General features: G+C 35.3%; 1 protein-coding gene across 1 annotated transcript in view; it reads right to left on the reverse strand.

Annotated features, from left to right (window-relative positions):
- The window catches only part of LOC111934607 (uncharacterized), a 370,779-nt gene that overhangs the window by 167,257 nt on the left and 178,245 nt on the right, over nt 1-25,277 (reverse strand). The window contains exons 8-10 of the transcript XR_015275208.1: nt 22,595-22,628; nt 17,029-17,069; nt 6,796-6,851 (exon numbers count right to left, since the gene is read on the reverse strand). The gene's annotated coding sequence lies outside the window, so the exon portion shown is untranslated. The remainder of the gene's footprint in view (nt 1-6,795; nt 6,852-17,028; nt 17,070-22,594; nt 22,629-25,277) is intronic.

A 25,277-nucleotide genomic window follows, 5' to 3' on the forward strand; every position in this document is an offset into this window, starting at 1 on the left:
AGATCCTCTTCATTTCCCAAGACAAAGCCATTTTCAATAACATTTTTTCATAAAATATATGAGTGTTTCTCCACCTAAAAATGTTTCTATCAGGAAAAAATATTGGTACAACTTCCATAGGCATCAGTCATCTCATTTACCAAGTGATTAGTTATAAAAATCACACTAAAAGGTATCTGTTGTGCTCTTGGATTCTTCTCAGCAATTAATATGTAGTCTCCTCATCTTACGTTTCTTCTGTAAGATTTGTATGTCAAGGATACAAGTACTGTTGAAGCAGAACTTTTCTAACTATTCCATTTTCATTGATTGAATAATCTATGCCTATATATGACAATTTAAAGAGACAATAGTGCTTAGTTTAAATCTCTACACATACTGTGTGCATTTCTCTTGATAACTAAGGAATAACTTGGTCAATTCTTAAAAAAATAATGATTTTAAATTTGCAATAATATCCTACTCTTAGATTTTATGTAGGGATAAGCTGTGTTTTCTTGTTCACCTTTACAAACTCATAACTAAACCATATACTCCCATCTGCTGTCATGTGTGATCTTGCTAAAATTCAGCTTGTTCTATCATACAGAACTGTCCTATCATGTGCTCAGAGAATTGTTACCCAGAGGGTCTGGAGGTTTCTTCATGGGAGAAGTCCCACATTTCAATTCTTTGGTTGCTCTCTGGCATGGAATAAGCACCTGTCTGAATGGCCCAACAGGTCCAGCAGCAGAACTAAGGTGGTGAGAGGCTGGGAGCAGCCCCACCCTGTGCATGGTGTAGCACAGGGATCAGCCCCTCCTGGGAAAGCAGTGATGAGTGAGACTCCATGCCCTGGCTTGGCAGCTCCTCCTCAGCTCTGCCCCAGCCGGGCTAGGGCAGGCACTGCGAGTGTTTCAAGGTGAAACAGGCTCTGCATTTCTTGACACAAAGCTCTGCTCCAGGTATGTGGCTCCAGAGGCCTCATTCTGTTAACCCTGCTCATATAGAGCCATTCCTCACCCTGCAAATAATCCCACTGAAATCAAAACTAAGAGGTTTTCAATGAGATTTAACTGAGACTATTCTCATGTTTAAGTGCTTCGTTGGATAAATGCCTTCATTTTCCTTTAGGACCCTATCCAATAACCATTGTAATCAGAGGAAGAGACTTCTATTGTCTTCAGTGAGATCAGCTTTTATTATTGTATGGTCTTTATCCAGGTTATGTCCTCAGTGTGCAAAACTAGTTGCCTTTATATAGATATATATATACAATGAGAAGATTTTTACAGTTGAACATAAAGGTGAATGTCTGTTCTGCCAAAATTTTATTGCAAATCTGGAATTATATCTTATTCCTTTATAAGGTTTTGAAACTATATGAATCTGGATGATGACCAAAAAAACCACAAAAACTGTTCATATACTATAAACAAAATTTTGGATCCCAGATATGATTTTAAGTAATCATACCTTCTTGAGAGATTTGAAATTAAGACATTTATTATTATTTTTTTTTTCTGATTTGACATTATAATTCAAATTCATAATTGTGCTGGAATCATTAAAAGTTGGAAGCCATCACAAATTGTTCCTGAAGTAGTTAAGAAACTTTGCTTTGGTAACTTAGGTGTCCCAAACAGAACAATCATTATTATTCTAAAATGAGGTAATTATACATTTTCTGCTCCAAAATGGTTATTTAAAAGTCTGGACACATACAAATATAAATGTTATTCTCAAAATATATCACAGATGCCATTTTTCATTCATTAATCTCAAAGCTGAGAAAATTATCAGTTATCAATGTTCTGTTTTTCATGTGGCAACTTCTGCTAAAGTTCCCAAAAGTTTAAAAATAAATTGGTGGGAAAAAAATGAGAATAAAACCGGAATCCCAAGACTCTGTTTCTAGGGCAGCAACTCTGCTTCCTCTAGTTTTGTATAGGTATATACACACATTGGGGACGCCTGTTTGGGAAAGAAAACACCTCAAAATAGGCAGTGGCTGTGCCACAGCAGTGGCTGGAGCTTGTTGGTGCTCTTGTTTTGATAAAGTCTGCGCTGCACAGACACATTGCCAAGGGCTTGTAGCCTCAAACACGTTTCATTACCAGCAGTTATGAGAGCATATCAGTTTATGGGGATGATTGTGCAGGTGGTGGTGAGTGTTATAAATATTTATGCTACTGCAAAGGAAAACTCCCTCCTGAAGGTGTTGGAAAGAGGGTCTCTGTTTTAAAGAAATGTTGAAATCCTTCCTCACCCTTTTTACCTGACTTTAAATCATTGAACAGACTTTCAGTGTCTATACATCTTCTGGGATTTTTAACAGCAGCAAAAATTGAGTTTTTGGTGTTTCCAAAGCATTCATTGAAAGAAGCCTATGTTAACCCAATGAAAATGACTGATCACCTCATTGGTGTAACCCTGTGACAAATCATCACTGGTGTGAGATGTAAAAAATACAAATAATAGTTGAAAAATAATTGTAAAGAAAATTGTTTCCATGGAATAATGCTATTCCTTAATGCTTATTCACAGCACTACTGGTGTTTACACAAGATACTTTAACTTGCATATTAAATGTTCTTCCTGAATTGAGCCCAGGTTCCTTTCACACAGCTTCTTTCTTTAAATCTTTTGAGCTTTTAGGGTTGCACAGCCAAACTGAGTCCAGTGTTTTCAGAGTAATCCATAACATGTAAATTTTCATAAAGCTGCAGATAACTTTTTGGACATATTTTAAAATGATTGAGTTTTTTAACCAATGCAGAATCACACTCCTGAGTGAAGTTTGCATTGTGCTTCAGTGGATTTTAAATGGCAGCATGAGGTCCACTTAGACACTTTTATTATTTTCTAGTTTATTCTCAAACCCTGAAACAGCAATGTAGGGAAATGCTGTAACTGAACTCGACATCACAAAAAAATCAGGAAATGTTTGCAATTTTGGTTCACTATAACTCATTTTAAGAACACAAATTCCCTTTCTTTGTACACATAAATGTCATGTGAAGGGCACATAAAAGTTTAGTCAAAAGGGGCCTATTAAAAGCAACAGTGACATTAAGCATGAGCAATGAATAACATGTATAATTTCAGAATCATAAAAACACATGGTTTCATTAGAGTGGCGTGTGGTGGTTCTCTCCCGTGTCTCAGAAGAGTTGGTATTGATCTGACTATGAAGCTGTGACAATAAAACTGTACTCTATTGACTGCAGCTGCAGGGTCTCCAAATATTATTTATTGAGGCAAGCAGAACAGCAAAGCAAAAGCACTGCCCCAGTAATAAGTGGTAATTGCTGGGAAGTGAAGCATTGCACTCCCTATTGACCCTTGCATCCTGAAATTTCGATGGATTATATTTAACTCCATTAGGATTGGCATTATCAAATTACATAAACCACATTATAGAACAACCAGCCTCAGTTTAGATCATTGATTTTTGATTATACTGATCTTCCATATGATTCAGAAGTAGCTTCTATTACCAGTGATATGATATCAGTACTGACCTGTAGGGGTGGAAGTGCTGTTTTATTACAATGAGATAAATAGCTGAGAAAGAGAAAACTAACTATTCTTCTAGCACATTGGCAGCTGTAATTATTCCTCTAAATAAAAGCATTTGTAGATTGAAAATTGAGTAGTTCATAATTTACATACATTTCTAAAAGCTCTGACAACACTTCCTCATTTTTGTGTTAAAAACATTAGACCATTTCTGCTAATTTCTCTGATCTCTATAGATCAATGTAGTATCAATGATGATGTCAAGTTTCTGGTATCAGATAAGTGTTGCCTTTTTAAGATAAAATAAAATAAAACTGAATGGAATATCTGCCTACTTAAGCAGATACCACTGAGCTGTTCATCATGCTGAATGTCACTGATCTAAATTTGATATGTTCTCAAGGGTCTATCATATCCTTTCCATCCTCTACCAAAGTGTCTTATCGTGGAGCTGAACAATTTACTGAGCTCTAAGGTTCAGGCAATTTTGATGTATCCCTTACAAGCCTAATTCAAACATCCAATTTGTTACAGCACTCAGCTAAAGTTTCTAGAAAGTCATGAATTTTGCTTCAGGGATTGCTTATTCATTCACTGGCACTGGGCTGGGGTGATGTCCATTGAACATGCTAATTCTGCTCTCAACATTACAATGAGTATCACATGTTTTGTAAAAGGAATTGTCTTTTCCCTTTCAGGGTTTTTTTCAAAGACATTGGATTTTATTTTTGTGCTTAAACTGTCCTTTGCTATGACTGGAAGAACCAGTTCAAAGTCTGAAAGAAAAGAAAATGTCTGACAAGAAAAAGATAAGTATTTAAGCAGAGGAGGTGAAGAGACTTACTATTTATAAAAGGGTTGATTAAAACCCTCTCTCAAAAACTCACCCATTCATTTCCACTAGAATTCAGCATGAAGATTAGTTTCTAATACTAATTATTCCAACTTGTAATCCTCTTCCTTTTTCTTGACATCAAATAAATGTGGCCACTAAAGCTACTGGTATTTTGCAACACTAAAAAGGTTCTGCTTAGTTGGAAAATTCATCCTCATTTTACAGCAGTAACTCACATGTAAAGTTTTCATATAAAATAATGTCTGAAAGTTAAGGTGTATGAGAACAGAATAAACTGATTCAGAAATATTCTTATTATTTTGAAGAGCTTTAAATTTTATATATTTTAGTAAATAAATCCGAAAAACATAAAAATAGATGGATTGAGTGACATGACACCGAAAAAAGTTCTTTTCACATCAATAGGAGATCACTATAGAGCTGTCATTGCCTGAAATGAACTAGATGATAAATGGCCCAAAAAGACAGGAAGATGAAATTCTAATAAAGTTTCAAAACATTTTCATTGCAAAGACGTTAAGAGTTCATCTATCTTTATTTCTGATTTGAGCCATAAAAGAAAAACCAGGGTAAGGAAAAGTATAGATTTTTTTGTTTGTTTCTTCCTAGTCACTTCATTTCACAGTAGGAAGTTCTCTACTCCCAAATTCTGTTCCTTCTTCACACCAATACTGTTATGGTCTCATCCCTGTCAAATATAATTCTTGGTAAAGTATATTTCTCTAATTCATTAAACTTTATACTGAATTTAGCAAACAATTTAGTAATCATGGCTTCCAACATGTAGCGAACAGCAGAACAAAATGTCAGGAAAACCACAGAATATAGAATTTCTGTTTGGTCATAAATGTCTCTGCCTGAGTAGCAAATATGAGTAATTGAATCTTCAGTGTTACACTGTAATTAAATAATAGGTTATAGACAGTCAGGCTAATGACTTCACTCTTGTAACTCCAAACCTCCTTGACATAGTTCATAATTAGAACTGAATATCACAGAAATATGCCATGTTCTGGCCTCTTGATTTTTGTTTCAGTCTTGGCATTTCAGAACCTTGATGTACTTAAATAAGGTTGTTAAATTGAAATCCTGAAGAACATGCAATATTAGCATTATATTTGTAGATTACAACTGGAAAGAGAGCTGATAATGAATGTGTGGATTCTTTAATTGTGAGAATCCTTTCAATAAAAATGGAAATCAATTATGTAGGTAGCACGAAAAAATAAAGTTGTAAGTAAAAAGTAAAGTGTAAGATATGCCTGATGTATTGACTATCATGGGACAAGAAGGCATATTTCATCAGCAAGACATTGTACAAAACTCTGGAGTTTACTCTTGACTTGACAGAAAATGTCTTCAACAATAAAGTCAGCAGTGATGGAGGGAGGATAACTCTTCTGAAATAGAATGTATACATACATACATATATATATATATACATATATATATATACACACACATATATATACATATGTATATATATATATACACAAATATTCACATAAATGACATAAGTATATGCATCTGACTGTGATTTACATCGATTTCTTCAGAATTCTATGGCATTAAAATATTTCACTTGTTCTGCTTGATCTGTCTATTCTTGTTCTTTGAAAAAACATCTCAGATCCAAAATTATGGAAAAAGCCAACATCTTCTTTTTTATTTTTTTCATATTGATTTCAACAGCCATTCAGTAGTTCCAAGACCATTTATTCTTTTCAAAGAGAAGGCTGACACACTGGCTAAGCTATAGGACTGGTATTCAATTTCCTGCTCCCCCATAGGCCTCTTTTGTGATTTTGCCAATTCACGTAGGCACTTTGTACTTTAATTTCCCCTCACTAAAACAGAGACAGTAGTACCTTCTTGTATCACAGATATATCTTGGGAAGCATTAGGATGGTGCAATATGAAAACAGAGGCCATATAAATGTTTCATAGAGTGTGACAGATGTATTTTAGAAGACGACCTTGCATAACAAGACTTTTTGGAGAACATAGGGAACAATTGTATTTTTCCAGTGTGTTCCTCTTTTATATGAGCTATCCCTCAGAGACAGAAACAAATAAACATTGGGTAGGACAGCATAAGGCAAGAATTTTACGAAGTGTTATGACAGGAAAAAAAAATAAGATGGGGTAAATGAATTCACTCTTTATTTTCATTGTTCAGAAAAACTGAAAGTAATTTCTTGACATATTTGCTTCAAGCACATTGCTCCTTCATTATTAATTTTAGTACTGGATTTTTTTTTTACTATTAAGAAAAAGATTATGAGCAGAAGCTCAGCTAGTGAAAGAGACTCCTGAAGAAAATCCAAGTTTATACCTGCAAAGTGATTGGATGAGTGAAGATTGCAAAGCTACTTCTAAGTGACAGAGCCAGGTCTGAGGACTAAATCCACTCTTGTATGTAATAGAATTTTACTTACATGTCCCTTGAGCTCTGCTTGAACTCTTCTCCAGTTTACAGAGTGAAGTGGGAACCCTGGAAGAACAAATTGTCCATCATTTAATCATATTGATCCAAATCAGTCTTGTACAATTAGCAGCTCTGTCAAGAGCAGCATGGTTTCCAAAGATGTCTATTCCATCTTCTAGAACACAGACAGAAAGGAAACACTACATGCACCAACACACTGAATTTCACAGCAATCTTGTATTTGATGTCACCTACAACCACACAATAATTTGCAATTGTGGCATTCAAGAAGTTATTTGACAATCAAGTCACATCTCAAATCATGTTTCCCATGTATTCTGTTCTCCTAATTAAAGTTTAAGTAGCAAATAAATGCATTTATTTACTTTCATGAACTTTGTCACTGGTAAAAGCTCATCATATCAGGTTTATTTTTTGAAGCATGATTGCTCAGATGCAGGAGCAAAATTACGTATTTGTAATGAGAACTGAAAAAAATTCAGAGAACTCCTAAACATTTTAGAAAACACTACTGCCTTGTTTCCATGGTACTTAAATAGCTACCTATTAAAAGGGAGAAATTTGATTTTGAAAGAAGTTACTACTACTTGGTAACACACTACAAAATGGGAAACTGTTTTCATTCCATGGCTAGATTAAAATCTAACAAAATTTAACTATCTCATAAAGACCTGTTTATTATTTTATAACTTAAAAATTTTTCAAAGTGATGTCACATTTATTCACTTGCATATATTTCACTAGCATACAGATTTTTTTTTTTTCATTTAAAGGTTTTCTCTAAAGCAAAATGTTAGCTGATACCTTATTTTTTCAGGTATCATTTAGTGTCATTGAGTAAAAAAGATAAATATGTTGCAACCACACTTTGGTAAAGTATTTGGCTACCCAAGCAAGAGTCATTTGAAATAAGTTTCCACACCACTGTAGAATACATCAAGAAAGGCAGGGATACACCATGCTATGGGCAAATAGGAGGAAATACTGAAATAGAAAGATATCAAGGAATATAATTTTTAAGCAGATGTTTTCCTTTCTTGGTGGGATAGCTGGTGAACTGTGTGACTGGATGGCAGTGCCTAATATTTGAGAATTCTCAGCTGGGATGATAGGAGATGAGGAGAGGAGGTTGATCATGACTAGGGATTGATTTGGGATTTTGTCAAGGTTCAGGAAAAGATATTGGTCCAAGGTCCAATATTTTCACTGTCTAGAGGAATAATACAGCCCTTGAGCTGGGTTGCACCAGGACAAGAAAATGGACACTGGACAAAGAGATATACTGATGATGAAAGGAGGAATTAATTATTTGAATTTCTAATGCTTCTTGCCTAATAGCTGGCTCACATCAACCTCATGTGCACCCTGGGTGTGTAACTACCTTTACACTACATTACCTGGAGGCACACATTTTCCCTACTAAGGAAGCAGCATTTTTAGAGTTCTTGTATTTCTCTGCTGGAGCTTAAATCCGTTGTGTGCCGCTTTTTTTATAGAAGAACTTTCCCACAGCTGCTTCCAGATGACATGGCATGACAAAGCATGTCTATCATGGGCTTGTGTGCTCGTAACAATTATCCAGAGAGATAGGATGCAATACCCCAGTCTGAAGGAATGAGACTGGTTCTAATTTTCTGTCTGGGGGTGGAAAGTTGTTTAAATAGCAGACATGAGTGTGGTGGGGGTTGTTTGGTTTCTGGTATCCTTTCCTATGCGATGCTCTTCAGAATTATCTGGTGTCATCAAAGTGCCTGACAGACCTTTACAAGCAAATATAATGACATTATTTGTGCTGTGGTAGTTTAGAAAAGGAGAATGTGGTTACAGTGCGTGGCTAAGGTAGCAGGGGATCACATCTCCAGTTCAGCTGCATGCTGACATGCAAAGTGACTGACTACTACGGAATGCATCTCAAGGGAGGAGGCAGGGAAGCAGGCAAAGGGAAGTTTTCTCTTTGGAGATGTGAGGCATGAACAGGAAAAATGTACTATTGTGCTGTCATCCTACACTGCTTCTTGAATACTTGATCCTGCTGTTCTCTGTGCTGATACCTCACTAAGCATAAAAGAAATGCAATTCAATTCAGACTTCGTTAGGTGACTTGGGAACCTTCGCTATCATCCTATGTCATGAAATTGTTGGACTCAACGTGGATGTGTAAAAAGCTGCTGGCATTATAGATAACATCAGCTGGCTCTAGATAAAGCAGCCTGCCCCAAGGGGAGGGAGCTGGGAGGGTGGGGAGGGGGCTGGGAGGGTGGGAAGGGGAGTAGAATAACTGCTTTAGTGTCTTCACTGAAGTGACTGCCTTGCCAAATTGCATCATTTTGTTTATCTCAGAATAAAGATTTCTATGGTAGAATCAATCCTGAATAATAGTTCAGAGATCTTTTATAATGTGCAGAAGTGTTTTTAAACTCAGTGTTTTCTATTCTGCTATATAAACCCTGCTCCCCAAATCACTAACAACACACACAAAGCACAGAACACCATGTACGTGTCCTGAGCCACAGTGAGAACTTCTTAATTTAAACTTATTTGCCCTATTCAAGTGATTCAGCATGTAATTAAAGACTATCGCATTATAAAAATTAGCTACAGATCATCATTTGTTACCAGTGTGACTCGCAAGGTCTAAGCCTGCTTAATATTCTGGTTGGCAGCAAAATGTTCGAGGGCAGAATCCAGATCAATACACACAATTTTTTCAATCTTCCCTGTGGTAGCAGTGTTGTACATTTTGGCATCGCTGTCTTGCCAACTGTAATGAAAGAAATTGTCATTCAAAATAAGACCAATTAAAAACTGATGTCTTTAATAAATAGCACTGCAGCCTTTTTTTTTTTTTTTTTTTCTTTTGGATCCACCATGTTCAGCAGACCACCATGGCATGAATTGCCATTAATATGTCATTTCCCTTTCCTGTTATCACAATATAAAAGACCTTAGCTCTGACCTTTCTATCAAAACATCCTTTGTTTAGAATGAAAGCTATTCACTGTTAGACCCTTATCTATAGAGCTTAGCCAGCGGATCAAATCCAAAGAGCAGAATTCGTTTACTTTGTATTAAATGAGCTCAGTTAAGAAGTTTCAATTTTGGCAGAAAGGTGCATTAATCACAAGGAAAAGAACAGATCTCACTTTTCACAGCTTCTGGTTTACTTTCAATACAGTTACACAGTAAGGCTTTTGTTCCTTAAAAGTAGCACTGTATTTAAATACAGTAAATATAACAAAATTACCTTCTTAAAATTACACTAGAGTTCCTACAGTACAGGATGTCCATAATGACCTCAGTGTTGCATGACTAACTTTACGGCTTCAAAAAGGTTCTAAATTAGTTTGGACAGATGGGTTTTATCCAGAGGAAATCAATGAGGTTTTGTGAGTCTGACTTAATTTTTATGCAGCCAGTACTTTGAGATGAAATTAAAATATGTATAAAAAACATATTAAAGTTTCCCTTGGGTTCATAGTTGTTTGTACATTTACAAGGTGTTAAAGAGATGATTTAAAAACTAACTATATGAGGGATCAATGCAAGTATACTATGATTTATGGTCTTTCATGACATTTTTGACACTTCTGGCCTAATGTCTTATGTGTTTTGAACCACTAATTATCTTTAAATTCATAAGGGTTTGGTGAAATTTTATAAGTGCAATATAATATAAAAAGCTGTGTCACATGGAAAGTTTTAGAAGAAAACACACTTTACAAGTTGTAAATAAAGATGTGCTGCACCAGTTAAAAATCCACTTGATTGCAGTACCTCCAAATGGGGAGGGGTTCCCCACCTGCCAACAAAACTGGCAGATTTTTAACTTACTGTTCAGTACTGAGGGCCAAAATCTGGAAAGCAAAAAGCAGGTTTTCACAGATTTAGTGCTTTCACTGTGTAAGATCATATCAAACCCAAAGATTTATCTGCTTGATCAGCTATGATCTGCCCATCTCCAAGACCATAAAACCCTTATGTAGTCAAATTCTTATATACTCCAAAAAGGAACAGAAGCTGGACTATTCTGGAAACTCATAAGAATTTAATATTTCACATTCTTCTATTTAACTGCCACAACGTAATCATGCAACTGACTCAGAGCAAGTAGAAAGGTTCCCATAACAGGATTTTAAAATAGTCTTTAAATTATCCAAGGCCAAAAATCTCATTGATGTTCCATTCTGGTTTGGATAATTCATAATATCTCTTGTGGCTACAATGCAGTCTAGGGACTCACAATAACAAATCCTTTTTAAAACTACTCCTGTGTCTTTTCATTTTCTCATAATTATTTAACATAGTTAAGGAACACACTAATTTACAAATCTACATAAAGTAAAAAAAAAACAAACTTGAAAAGTTTATTCCCTAATTAAGTGCAGTCATTAGCAGTGAATGCCTGGAACCTTGTAATGATTCCCCAATGTCTTTTTAGAGATTCAAAGATGGTTTAGTGTGTTTGTTTACTTTTCTGGGGAAAGGAGTGTAAAACACTGTGAAATGCATTGTCCAGTTCTGTATTCTGACACATCTATTCATACTGTGTGTATATCCAATGTAGGCTTCAATACAGGATGGTAATGCGATGAAACCTGGGGGAGTCCTCTTTTCCTAACCTCCAAATATATGCAAAATTTTTACTGTTAGCTTGTAAATACCTAATAATACATAGATAGACTTCCAATTCTTTGAAATCTGTGGATTTCCACCTGTGAGCCAAATTTTTAATGCTACATAATAGCTGAGAAAAAAATCCAGGAGAAAGACAGGACTACAGAACATTTAGATAAATAAAGATATACAGGGAGAGTAAATTTCAAGAGGCTCAGTAATGATACTTAATTTATCAAGAATCTATGCAAAAGTATTCTTACCCTTCTACTTTTTGCCTAATTTTGTAATTACTGGTGATGACAATTGGAGAGGCCATTATGCTGAATCTTATTGAGGCCTCCTTTCTTCCACATGACAACAATAGTTACTATCCAAAAATACTACTAATGATTTGTCTTCAATGAAGGAAAATCTTAAAGTCCATTCTAGATCCTTTGTAGTATCTGTGCTTACAGTATAGAATAAAATAGAGAAAAACAATCTTCTGATGACATTCTCAAAAAGCAAGACGTTGTCGGCTTTCAGCAGATTGGAAATGAAGAGGTAATTTTAATACTTCACTCCTATCAAGCTGCACTTTTCCTTTTCAAATGACATTATTTGCCATTGATCAACTTAACATTCAGAACTTCCTCTTCAACTGTTCTGGGAAGCCTAACATATACATGACAGCACAGCACAGGCATGCAAACCAATACTTAAATATTGCACAGACCCCCCCAAAAATCCAGGAAACTGAAGTGTCTGAAAACAGATGTGGAATTTGCAGCAGGCAGAAAACATCTCCCATCAGCCCCAAGTGAAAATGAGAAAAGAGAAGCTCATGACACTGAGAGACTTTTAAATGCTGTGACTTTACCCTTCTTCAAATTGAAATAGTGGACATATATTCAAGAAAGCCATGGTCTCTACAAAAAGCAGGTTTACTCTAATTACCTTGCTCTCAGCTTTTACATGATCCAGAACACATAGGGTAGAAAATTCTCTCTAAATGTCTCAATTTCAGAAAATTCCCCTTAAAATATATATATTTTTCCTATTATAGGGCAATAATCCAAGGCAAAGCAAAATAGAGAACATGTAAAATATCCTGCAGCAGGAAAAGGTAATATATAAAAAATCAGTCAGGTGTAGTCACACAGAAACAAGAGATGAAACAATGCTCTAAAAGACGAGGGCTCATTACCTTTTCTCTTGTGGGTGTCTACACCTAACTCACTGCTAAGATCTTCCTTCTGTCCATTTTGGGGTCTGTGGTTACAATTTCACTCTGCCAGCTCTGGGTCAGGGAAACAAAGGAAAAAGGTCCAGACCCTTTTATCAAATATGAGGAAGGCAGCAGTGGTGTTAAAGCATGGGCAAGCAACAGAAAGCTTCAGGGAGCCACGATGTTCAGCAGCTCTCGAACACTTGAAAGCTTTCTCCCACTCTCAGCATTTTGCTCTCAGGACAAAGATCATCCTGCTGTTAGAGCAGCTGAGTCATGCAGCTCTGAGCTGGTTTAGATTCTTTCTGCTTCTTTTTGGCATGAAAGATTCCCCTTCATGGAATTCATGAAATTATCAAGTGAACTCTGTGCACTTTCAACTCTACATCACAACTTTTTTTCAGCTTGATCTCTTTGCTGTCAGAGCTTCTGATGATTTCAATGTTTGTGGGGTTTTTCTATGGCTTCTGATAAATATTTCCCTTAATTCTCTTTCCCACCTACTGGCTCTACCTATAGCACTGCCTTTTCCATACTTAAATAGATACATATTCGACTTCTGCCAAAATAGATACCAGCTGAGGAAATGAAAACAAGAAAATACCATTATTTTTATACAAAATATATAATATTCTATATGCAATTAAGGTGGAAAAATCTTTCCCTGCCTTTATTAAATAGCAGAACTGTACAGTGAGCCTTGACAAATCTGTATATTAACATACTGTTACTGGGTATTTTAATCAACATATACAGAAGAAAGTTTAATACCTTCAAATGAATAATATACTTGCATATGTAATCTGGCTACCTTCTAGTAAAATGAATTATGCTACTATATATGTAGAGGAGGGATTGGAATTTCTGTATTCCGTAAGGATAATGTAAGCAACATAAAATTCTGAAAAACATTGCAATTAGATTCTAAATTACTTTACAGTCCTTAAGCACATGAATCAAGCTGAGAAATAATCTCCCTAAAACTCATTAATCAAATCAAGTATATAACATTCCTTAACTAATGCTGTCCATTCCATGAAATGTATATACAGAAGGCTTTCTTTTCTACTTCTCTCATAACTGTTTATATGCACACTGAAGAAATATGCCCAGCACTGCTTGCAATGGTTCCAGTAAAAAAGTACCATGAAAACAAACCTCTAATAAAGAAAGTCATTATTAGTAGGATGTATGAAGGAGATCATAGAAGCAAAGGTGTAGAAAACTTTCATGGTACAGCTTCTTAAGGAGTTACAACTAAATAAATAAATAAACAAACAATTTAGTTGCAATCCACACACTGCATTTCACTCAACCTGAGTTTCTCTGAGTTTCAGATTTTAAAACAAAATAATAACTGAAAGTGAAACTCAGCTTGAGAGCACTAGGTTTTATCTTGTTTTACATCAAAACCTAACAAAACTGTGAATTTTTCTTGCTTTCAGCATGAAACTATAAATCACCTCAGGTTTTCTCAAACATTTAATTAACCTTAAGGTCAGTTCCTCAGGGTTAAATGCTGTTGTCACTGGAGAAAATGGGATTTTTGCCATTGACTTCAGTGCAATCAAGCTTTGGCCCGTAGTGAATTATTTAAGTGAAGCCAGTTAGTATGAGCTGGGGAATACTGTAAGATAAAACTGAATAATTACTTAGTAGGATTAAAGTAACAAACCAGGATATATTATTTAGAATTAATTATTCATCTATCTATATTTCACTAGATTTGCTAGTGAAAAACTTTAAAATGAGCAATTTTTTTTTCCTGAATTCCTTAGCATCTTTAAAATATTCTATTGGAAAGGTTCATAGGCCAATTAGCCAAATGTCTTTGATTGATACCAGACAGAGTGGTAGAAAAAATTATTCCAATAACTCTTCAAATTCTTGGTTGTATTTAAGATAGAAATTCCAAAGAAATGGCTTTGAAGTGGAGAGAAAGTATAAGGTAAAATATGGGTATTTCAATCACTAGTACCATCTTTTGCTAGATATGTATTTGGAAATGCAGGTAGGCACTGGAAAGATTTAGGAAAATATTTTAGATCATACTCAAAGTTATGTGTCTAACTGTACCTTAGATGCCTTGAAAGTATCACTTTTAGTCCCTTTTAAGACACATGAAATAAATGTAAATGAACCAGGTGGGTACCCACAGACAGATATGGAAACTGTTAACACAATCCAGAGCTTTAACACAATTCTTTATAGTGATCACTATGGGAATCTCAATTGAGCCTGGAGGCCTTGATTCAACAAAGTATTTAGGCTTCTAACTTCACATTGATTTCCCATTTAAATTAATGGCAAATTTGGGCCTAAAGACTTCATTAAACTTGGGAGTAACTGATTAGACTTTGGTGATATTTTCAGGACACTGAGTTCTTGATCTGTTACAGAATTCCTGGAAAGGGTCACTTTGTGTTAGGGATTTCAGGTTATCTGTTGGTAAAGACAAACCTACCTGTAACACTTGGCCAGTTTTTGCAGGTGTGGGTGTGCTCTGGAACACCAAGGAGCAGCAGCAGCTCTCTGTGCCTCTCCCTGCAACTGAACATACACCTCTCTCCATCTCTGGGTTCCAAACCTGCCTGACAGGCAGCTGTACTGTAAATTACCACACTGACACAGGGGTATGGGGTTCTACATGGCAAAAACTTGTGGAGAAAGTGCAAATGCAGGCCCTGTATGTTGGAGCTGAATCCTGAGAAAAAGTGACCCCAGCCCTACACACAGGGGACGCTGGCAGGGGACTCCAAGGCTGGCACAGCATTCCACCTGTTGCTCTGAGGGAGCAGGAAGGTCCCACTGGATTGGGAGTGCAGCTTGCTCTGGGAATGTGTCCATTCTAAACACAGTATGGGGAGCTGAATCTCCCCTAAAAGTTTCATACAACCTACCAGAAAAACAACATGTATTGCCTAGAAATTTCATTAGTAACTTCAAATACATATTTCATCTGGGAATATTTGATGATGGTGCCCTTAGAGATTGCTGTTTTACATACATATAGTTAAAATTATTAATGTTTATACTGATTCACTCCTAAATCAATTTTCACATTCATCCCTACTTCATTCACGTGCATGTTTTTGTCCAAACACAAATAGAACTTGAAAAGCCTAAGGTTCTAGAATTAACCATGAGATGTTAAAAATATCACACATAATTATAATAGTTTTAAGCTATGCTTTGTTAAATTAAAGCTCTGTGATTAACTTCTCTAAGTATGTCGTGCATTCACATCTTACTTTGTCCTAATGAGCCATTGGCTTTTTTTTTAATGAGCAAATTAGAATAAGTTCAGGCATGTTTCTTTTTCCACCACATTTTTATGTATAAACAACACTTTTCTTCTTCTGTCACAGGTAATCATAGTTGCTGTGTGATTTAGAAGTTTAAAATTATTTGCTCATCTAAATTTTGTCAGCAAACAAATATGCACAGAATTATAGAAGCCATCTACTGACATTTGATTCATAAAAATAAAGGACTATAAACATTTTATTTTATTTTTTTTAAAACTGTAGGGAAAAGCCAAGCAAAGTGGTTTAAATTATTATTTCATACTCCATTTAATTTTAAAAGCACTTGGAGATGAGTTCTTGATTTTTTTCAATGCAATGAGCAGAATTTCTTTCACTGTAGAGTAAATATGCTAACAGAGCTCACTCTTGAGACAAACTTATCTGATTTTTTCAATCCTGTATTCTTAATGTGTTATAATTCAATGTGATAGGTATGATTTTTGACATTATGGGATCTGGTTAGATCATAAAGGGTATACAAGTCAAATAATATAGATTAGATGCTATGCTGGTCCATAACCATTAAATGGGGTCATGGTTTCTAACTAGCTAATAGACTCTTACTTACTAAATTATTTCATGGAATTCAGTACCATCTATTCATCATAACATTGACATGCATAATCTTAGGTAATTAATTTAAAAATTCTTCCCTTTTGCTTCTGGTTTGGATGAATTTTTATTAAGGCAAATTACTTAGGCAGTTGTCAGTGCTAACAGTACTGATATTTTTAATTAGCAGTGGGTTAGGGTTAGGGTTAGGCCCTCTCCCAAAACTCAGTTGAGAAGTTCAAAAGATTCTTCTTTAGAGCTCAATCTATGTTTCCTATTCAAGGCAGCAGAACATTTACATCACTTTGGTAATTCCTTACTTCTTAAGAAATCAGAATAAAAGGTGGTTTTGATTTTTTTCAAAAAATCAACATTATGACAATAATGGGTAGGCCAATAAAATAGTATGGATGAGATCTTGACAAGCATTATGTAAGTTATTATTGTTGAATGAGTTTGTAAATGCTTTAGAAAAACTTTATAAATGCTTTACAGAAAATTAATGTCATAATGAAAGGAAAATAATAAAAAAACTTACAAGAAAATAAATGAGGAAAATCTGAGATGTGATTAAAAAAGCTGAAGAGACAGGGCAAGCAGAGAGAAGAGAATAGTTATTGTTATCCATAGTGATAGACACTCATTGCCCAAGTTACTCTGCAATTCCATCACCAGGTTTGGAAAATATGCATGGAAGACTCAGGTTTAATTTCAAAAATTTATAAGGTTCATCAGGATCTCTTGATCAAATCACACATTTACAGTACATTGTTATCTGTCACAATCAATTAAAACATGAGAGACTTAAGTGGCCATAGAACACTTGGGAGGTCTATAATGTCCCTGATAAGAATGTACAACACCTCTTAATAGTGATGGAAATTAGAAGTGTGCCTGGACAAGAAAAACAGACTTCTCTATGCTTGTATGTTTGAAAACTTTATGGAAATGCCAGAAAGTCCTGCTGACAGCTAAAAGCTCAGCACTATCACATCTGATCTCCTCTGAATGACCTCAGTACCAGGATAAATATTGCCTGCCAGTACTACTGAGAAAAATATTTACAGACTTTTGTTGGAGAAATGTTTTCCTGTTTGGAAAAAAACACTCTCTAAATGAATGTTGCCATGACCTGGTAAGCAGGGGGGAACACAGAGACTGCTGGTTATAATTAGCTGCTGCTCTGAAGCAGTAACTGAGATCTGCATTGAGAGGAAGAAAAAGAGCAACTTGGAGAGAAACAATAGGAAAAATTCACCTTTTAGCTACCATTTTTTAAAATAAAGAATCATGCTAGGTGGAAAATTCTAGGGGTTTTGTTGTGGCTAAACTGTTTTGGATTTTGTTATAGATGTTTCTTCTTATTCTTGTTGTGAGTCACTGTTGGGTTTAGGGATCCAGAAGGAAAATCTCTCTTTAAATTGTTGCACGACCATCACCTAAACACAAGGTGGAATACAATGAGGGCAGACATGGTACCCATGAGATTTGGGTTAAACTAGTAAAACAGTTATAGCTTTGTAATTCAAGTACACTTTATGATGGAAGTCCACACCTATTTTTGTTTCACTTTTAGTTATGGCAAGCATGACTTACTCACTGGATAGATTTCCCCAGTCCCACACATCTCTTGCTAAAATATTGATATAAATATTTTGCCTCTGTGTCTCTCTCCTCATAGACACGCAGTACAAAGGTCACCATGCAGAGGACATGCAGAGTTATTTCAGCTGCTCTGCACTACCTAGCATGCTCTGCTAAGCACATCCACTATTTGGCCACTGCAGTAGAATTTGCAAGGATGGGGAGGATGCTGCCCCCCCAGCCCTGCCCTGCCTCCCATGGATTTCTGAAGTTATTCTTTCTTAAAAACTCAAATTCCCAAGATAAATAAACTTCTTTTGAGTTCATCATCCTGCTACTTAGAGAAGTTTAGAAATGTTCCAAGACACAGAGGGACTTCAGCCTTAGCTCCAGTGCTCACCTTACTAACATACACATTACAGAGAATTGAGGCTTTAATTTGCAAACAGAGCAGTGCTCTACATTTGTATGTTTGCTTTGGTGGATGAGGGGGGAACACTGACAGCAAATATTATTTTCTGAGTTTTGAAGCCTCTTTAAGACTTTGGGTTGATTCACTTGAAGTCCATAAGTCTGCCAAAAAAAATCCAAACAAACTTAGGCTATCCTGTATACAATTCCCTACTATTTTTCAATACAAATTTACTATTTTAAATCCATCTCTTGTGTCCTAAACCAGATTTTGTCCTAAACAGCTGTGATTGAATTGTAAAATCTCACCCTTGTGTCTGGTTTCACATCTGGCAACACCCAGCTAACAGTTACAAGTTAGAATAATTAAAGGAGGTTTTTAAAAAGCCAAAATTATATATAAAGAATAAATTATTAAACCACTATTTTGTTTTCCAACCAAATTTGCAGAAACTTTAAAAGTAACTGGGCTATCCAGTTATTTCTAAAGGTGTTGATCAAAATAAGAACATGCTGAGGAAACTAAAGGCAAGCTTGTAAATGGGTGGGGACTGGGCAACATTAAGCTACCATAATTGCTAGCCAGCAGTATGTCTCCACTTTGATGTCAACTATGTGCTTTCTTTTGTCTCAGAGAGGAAGAAACTTCAAAAGATTTAATTTCAAGACAATAAAGGGCCTTGCTAATACATGTACAGACTTTAACTACAAATGGAAATTTTTAGTGTCAAAGATATAAATGGAAATGGGTCAGAACTAAATATTAAGTTTGTGTGTTATTTGTGTAACGCATTCAACAAATATATTCTTTATATGAGTATGAATAAACCATATAGGGTATAGCTAATGAAAAATAATAATCGTGGATTTTAAAAATGAGAAATCTACATCTTTGTCTCTATAATTTTGTATGATTTTTTTATAATTTTAATATGTCTGATACTTTAAATATGACATAACCTTAAAGGAATTAGAGGAATAAGTGTGAACAATCCTACTGACTTATAAAATATATAAAGCTGCATATATAAAGAAGATGGCCATGACACCTTATCATTCCTACACAGAAACCATACCAACATAAATGGATATAAAAAAGACTTTGTCAAACGAATTATTTTTAATTAACGAATAAAATCTGACAATGAAAATGCACTAAGAATATAGGGCTGATATTAATGTAATTTTTTTCAATAACTCTATTAGATTTTGGGTCTATTCTCAAATCATACATAAAACTCATTAATGATATGTGTCAAAGTTTTTTTTAGATCTTGAAATATAGGAGGGAAGATTGGAAAAGAGTATGAGTGGAACTGTTTGCTCACACAACTGTACAAAGAGACTCTTTTTGTTGAACTGGAAAATTTACTGCATAAACTGAGATAACTGCAGAGAAGGTGTGCTTCATTCATTATTGGATGGAAGAAATATTTCATTTTCAGAAAGCTTTTATAAAATCTAAAGGAGCTTAAAGGGTAGCATCTACCAGAAGGTGAGTTCAGTCCCATCCTCTGCCTGAGAGCTTTTGAATATAGATTTCACTCTTCCCAGAAGAGAAAGTTGAAAACCAGACTATGTGTCACTCTCAGGTAGGAATAAAATAATAAAATATATTAAATATATATTGAAAATATATAAAATAAAACAATAAAATAATAAATAAAATAATAAATAAAATAAAATAATTAAATAAATTAAATAATTAAATATATATTGAAACTCTCTAGTGTGGTTTTTTTTCAGTCTGGTCCAAACTGATTACTCTACAAATAAATGATCTGGATTCCAATTCCCCAATTAGAATTCAGTCTACTTTATCTACTGGTTATACTGTGGAGTATTTTTGTCTACATTCATTCATGCAGCAAAAAGCAATGTCAGCTGATGTATTTCACTTAACACCACAGAGTGCTCTTGATTCTCATCTGTGCATAGCTAACAAAGGAGTGAAATGGGTCCTGTCCAGGCATCCTATTACTGAGATGACTATTTTTCTTTAATAGTTCACAGAGTGCTGATAAATCCTAATCCTGCCCATTTCATAAGAGGTTTTTGTAGTATCTAGCACATAATTGAAACATGCTTTTCTGAACTTCTGTTTACACATCACGTCTTAGCAGTTGTGGTCAGTTATCCTGTATTCTCAGAAAATTTGGCTGTTTTAAATTCCTGCTGAAGACACCTCCTGAAGAAACGTTTCTGAAATATGAAGGCTATTATCTCCTGTGTAGCAGATTTGCTTTTACTTTCAGAGGTTCTTTCTTTGTGTCCCAGCTCATGTCACTCCAAGGCAAACAGCAGAAACAGCAGAATTGTTTCTCAGTAGAAAGCTGTCCTCTGACAAGACCTAACTTTCTCATCCACTGCTGCCAAGTACTTTTGTGCTCCCAGAATTATGTTAGACTCTCTAATTATATTGTATGAATGGGACTCAGGGCCAGCTGTTTGTGCAATAATATAATTCAGTATTGTCCTAAACCAAGACAAGTATGCATTACAAAACTTTAAATCCAGGTGACAATGATTATGATTAGTTTGGATGCACCCAAGTCTACCTTTATTTGAAAAATCTGCACAGCAGCTACACAGTAAAGATACCTAGTTTTTGTCAAAATGAAAATAGCTAAAATGAAGGCTCCAGGCTCCTCAGTTTTGCTTTATATGTTGTGATGGGAAATCTGAACTGCCTTCTCAGTCAGTTATTTGTGAAAGCTAAGAGCTTTTCTTGAGCTTTCTTGGGTCTGATAAAGCACTTCACGTCCTCCAAGACAAAATACTTATTGATCCCAACCATGTAACTGCAGAACAAACAGGAGTTTTGCCTGAAGGACTGAGCAGGGACTGCAAAGCTGGAACATAAGTATCAGAATTCTAATACACAGATTTAGGTTGCGATTATTTACCGGATTTCTGCTTCCAAATTTAATGACAAATTTTAAATAAATGCCAACAGGAAAGCTCTCCCAGTGCAGGAACTAAACTGATTGCAACTTTTCAGATGCCCTTTAATTGTGGCTTACTTTTGAGCCAGCTGTTGTGTCCGTACTATAAATCGGAAGAAAACAACTGTGGGGTGGACATTTAATTCTGTCTCTCTCTCGATATGGACATTAACCACTGGCCTGCTATCGGACCACCTGCAATGTGTTAGTCATTACAGAGGTCACTGTTACTGAACATTTTAAACTGTGAATAGCTTCAGTTTAAATTAGGTGTAAAAAAAGTCATTTCCTTTCAGTGATAAACTAAAACACCTGCAGCACAGCTCAAGTTTACCATGAGAGATATAAACTCTCACTCTGAAGTTGGGCTGACTGTTCAAGGACATACAAAACCACAGTTTTATAAGATAAAATCTTTCTAACCTAAATTATTACTGTGTTGCTAGATTAGGTGTTTACATGCACAACTGTTTTCCTAGATTGCAAGTTACTCTTGGAACAAATGGCATCTTCTCTTGTGGATATATTATATGACTTCTGTCCTCAAGTCACTCATAATCTAACTTTTACCTCAAAAAAAAAAAACAAACCAAAAAACCAAACCACCAACAAAAACAAACAAACAAAAATAACCAAACCCCAAGACACAAAAATCTATCCAAAATGAAACAACAAAAAAAATGCAAACCAAACAAAAATCAATCAACCAAACAAAACAGAAAAAAGAAAACCCATTTGTTCTGTCTTCCTTGTTTGTATTGTCCCTTTTCAATCATAAAATTAGGATCATTGCATTTTAAATCCAAAGGTGACAGTTGCAGGATTTTTGATTTCAACAGTTTTAGCTTACATTATTAGATATTATTTACAATAGGTTCTGTGAGCCATGTTGAGAAGTTATGTGCAATTGAGGCCATGAGAAACAACTAGGAGACTGGGTAAATATTAAATTGACACATTGACACAGATGACACCAGAGAGATGGGCAGATTCTATAACTTCAAAATTTGACATTTTAAAAAATAAAGACATGAAATCAACATATTATAATTAAAATGTCCCAAAGACTAAGAAATGTGAAATATCCAGACTGAAAATCTGGACTCTAGTGCACACTTAATTCACAAGATGTTTAAGCCTCAAGTTTTACTCTGAAAAACTTACCTGTACAATTCTAAATGGTTTGATTACATGGTACCTGAAAACAAGGGAGAGAGAGAGAGAAAGTCTGGTAAGGTATTAATTTATCTTCTCTTACAACTCTTTACACATATTCAAACACTGGATTAATTTTAATTCTCATCCTAACATATTAATTTTATACTTTAGCTGACTCACTTGTGGGTCCATTCTCTCAAAACTTGTTGAGATTGCAACTTACAACATTTGTTTTCAGCAGTCTGTATAGTATAAAGTAACTTTGAAATGCAAGGTTTATTTTAGCTAAGCTCCCAGTATGCCTTGCAGAAATACATCTCACCTTCCCCAAGACTGAAAAAAAACCTCAAAAAAATTATTAAATACTTGTAAGTAGATGAAGAATAAAAAAGAACCAGGTTTGGGAAATTTTCAGGAACCAATATTCTGGTGTTAGTATTGTGCCAGCTACCACTGCTGCCTTAGTAAGTGCCACTTCTGAAGGAAAGGTTACAGAGGTTAGTTTTAAATGTTGGAGAAAAGTCACCAAGGGATGCATTTTTATTCATGTTCCAGTATCTTTTTCATCCTCAGTGGTTAACTAGAGTTTGGCAAATTGTAACAGCTGAGTGTTTAATCACTAAATTTTCATGTGTGTTTCTGTCTGTATACAATATAATTAAGACTTTTTGACTTCCATATTCCAACCTGTTACTATCAGTCATTTCAGTACAGACAGAATCTGCCTCCCAAGCGGCTTCATTCAATACACCATAAAACTGAGCACTGGTGTGCTAACAGAAATGAGTTCTGTAATGTGGGAACCAGCCAACCTTTTCCAGTGTCACATCAAACACAGCACTGTATGCTCATTGACAGCTCTCCCATGCTGAAACAAGCCTGCCTCATAGATAATAAAATGCTGAAACCTGTTAATAATATTCCCAGTATGTTCTCCAGGTAATGTCCTGTTGCAGAACACTGGATAAACATAATTTATTTGAATTTTTCCAGGCAACTCCTGATTCTCTAGATAGATACTTATAGTTTCATAATATATTTATGGCTAAGAAATAGAATCTCTACTCTTTTTGCAAGTGTAACAAATTTTACAAGGCAAGGAATAATGTCCTCTGATCTGCTTTAAGATTACAGTAGACAATACCATTAAAAATCATTGAAAATTACTTTTGAAAACAATAAATAATATCAATAAAAATTGAACAAAATATTTAAATATATGAGTAATATTTAAATATATGAATTCCATCTATATAAATTCAACAAGTACAATATTATAATTTGAAATGAGTTCAAACTAAATTCATGTGCCAATATCTATGAACTGGTTAAAAAGAAAAAAAAAATAAATTAAATACACAAACTTTTATTCAAATATTGCTTCCTTCTGGAGAAAATTTGAAAAAAAAACCACATAAGACATGCAATGTAAAGAACATGGTGCTCAGTACACTCAAAGAAACAGGCTCTGTATCACAATTAGTTTTTGGCTTTCCTCTCAAGATCATGAAAGGCTTTTTGGAGAGCCATAGACTGATTATCAAATATTTAGTACCTGCAAAAGCATAAATTAAGGGAGCAATCCCAGAAGATAGTCCGGCTTTCAACCCTCTCCTTAAAGCTAAGAGAATAATCTCATTTTTTAAATACTATTTATTTCTTTTCCATTTAGCTTCAGAATAAAATCTTCTAATCCACTTCAGGAAAGCAAACCTCTCTCAACTGAAGTTGCATCCACATTTTTTATATAACCCACGTATTTTACATAATATTTCCACAGTAATTTTTAATCTTATATACAAAGCACCCTAACTTCTATCAATACTACCCAGAATCTCATTGCTTACTTTCACTCTTTCAATTTCTTGCATGAAAAGGGCACAACACACAAAGCTGTGACACTGTGAGGAAGACCATGGACCACCCTGCACCAAGAGCTTCCCAGTGGTCCCCCAGCAGAAATGTGCTCCACACTTTGTGCTGTTTCTCTCTCTTTTCTGCCCAGTTGGGCCCGGAGGGGACTGTGGGATGGAACATCTCCGTGCTGCTCTGTAGATGTAGAGGATACAAAGCCTCAGCCAGGGCAGATTTTTGTTGCAGAGGCTGGGAAACTGGGCCAGTGTCTGTCGAACTGGCCAGTACACCCCCATGAAATGCTAGAACAGCCTCCTCCACTTAACTCAGGATCATTCATGGAGTAAAGCAATGCTCCTTGTGGGTAAGCTTGGCCAACAGCAAGCTGAGAGTTGGCAGTGATCAATAGCAAATATTTTTGCCTGTTATGGACTGGATTCTATAAACACCAATATTAGTTACTCACCAAGATTGAGGACTCTTCAAACTGCAGCTTGCAACACCAACAGAAATAAATATATACATTGTTAAACTTGACCTTATAAACATGTGCAAGAGCTCAACATTTATCTCAATATATCATGAGCAGTGTGCAAATATTGCCCAGATTAATCTGTTGCTGATTCCAGAGAAAAGCAAAAGCAGCACACTGAAGCCAGTGGAGATGTTACTCCTAATTATGTCTCTGAACCAGACAATCATTTGCTTACAGCTTCATTCAGTGGCTCTTGCACATTGATAATGCTGCAATGAAGATTTCAAGACACTAAAACAGAAAAAGGAAGGATAGCAGCTATGAGACCCCACATGCCTTAAAAAACAGGCCTCTGTATTA

This window comes from Cyanistes caeruleus, chromosome 12 (assembly GCF_971803275.1).
Source record: "Cyanistes caeruleus chromosome 12, bCyaCae1.hap1.1, whole genome shotgun sequence".
In the NCBI taxonomy this organism is placed as follows: domain Eukaryota; kingdom Metazoa; phylum Chordata; class Aves; order Passeriformes; family Paridae; genus Cyanistes; species Cyanistes caeruleus.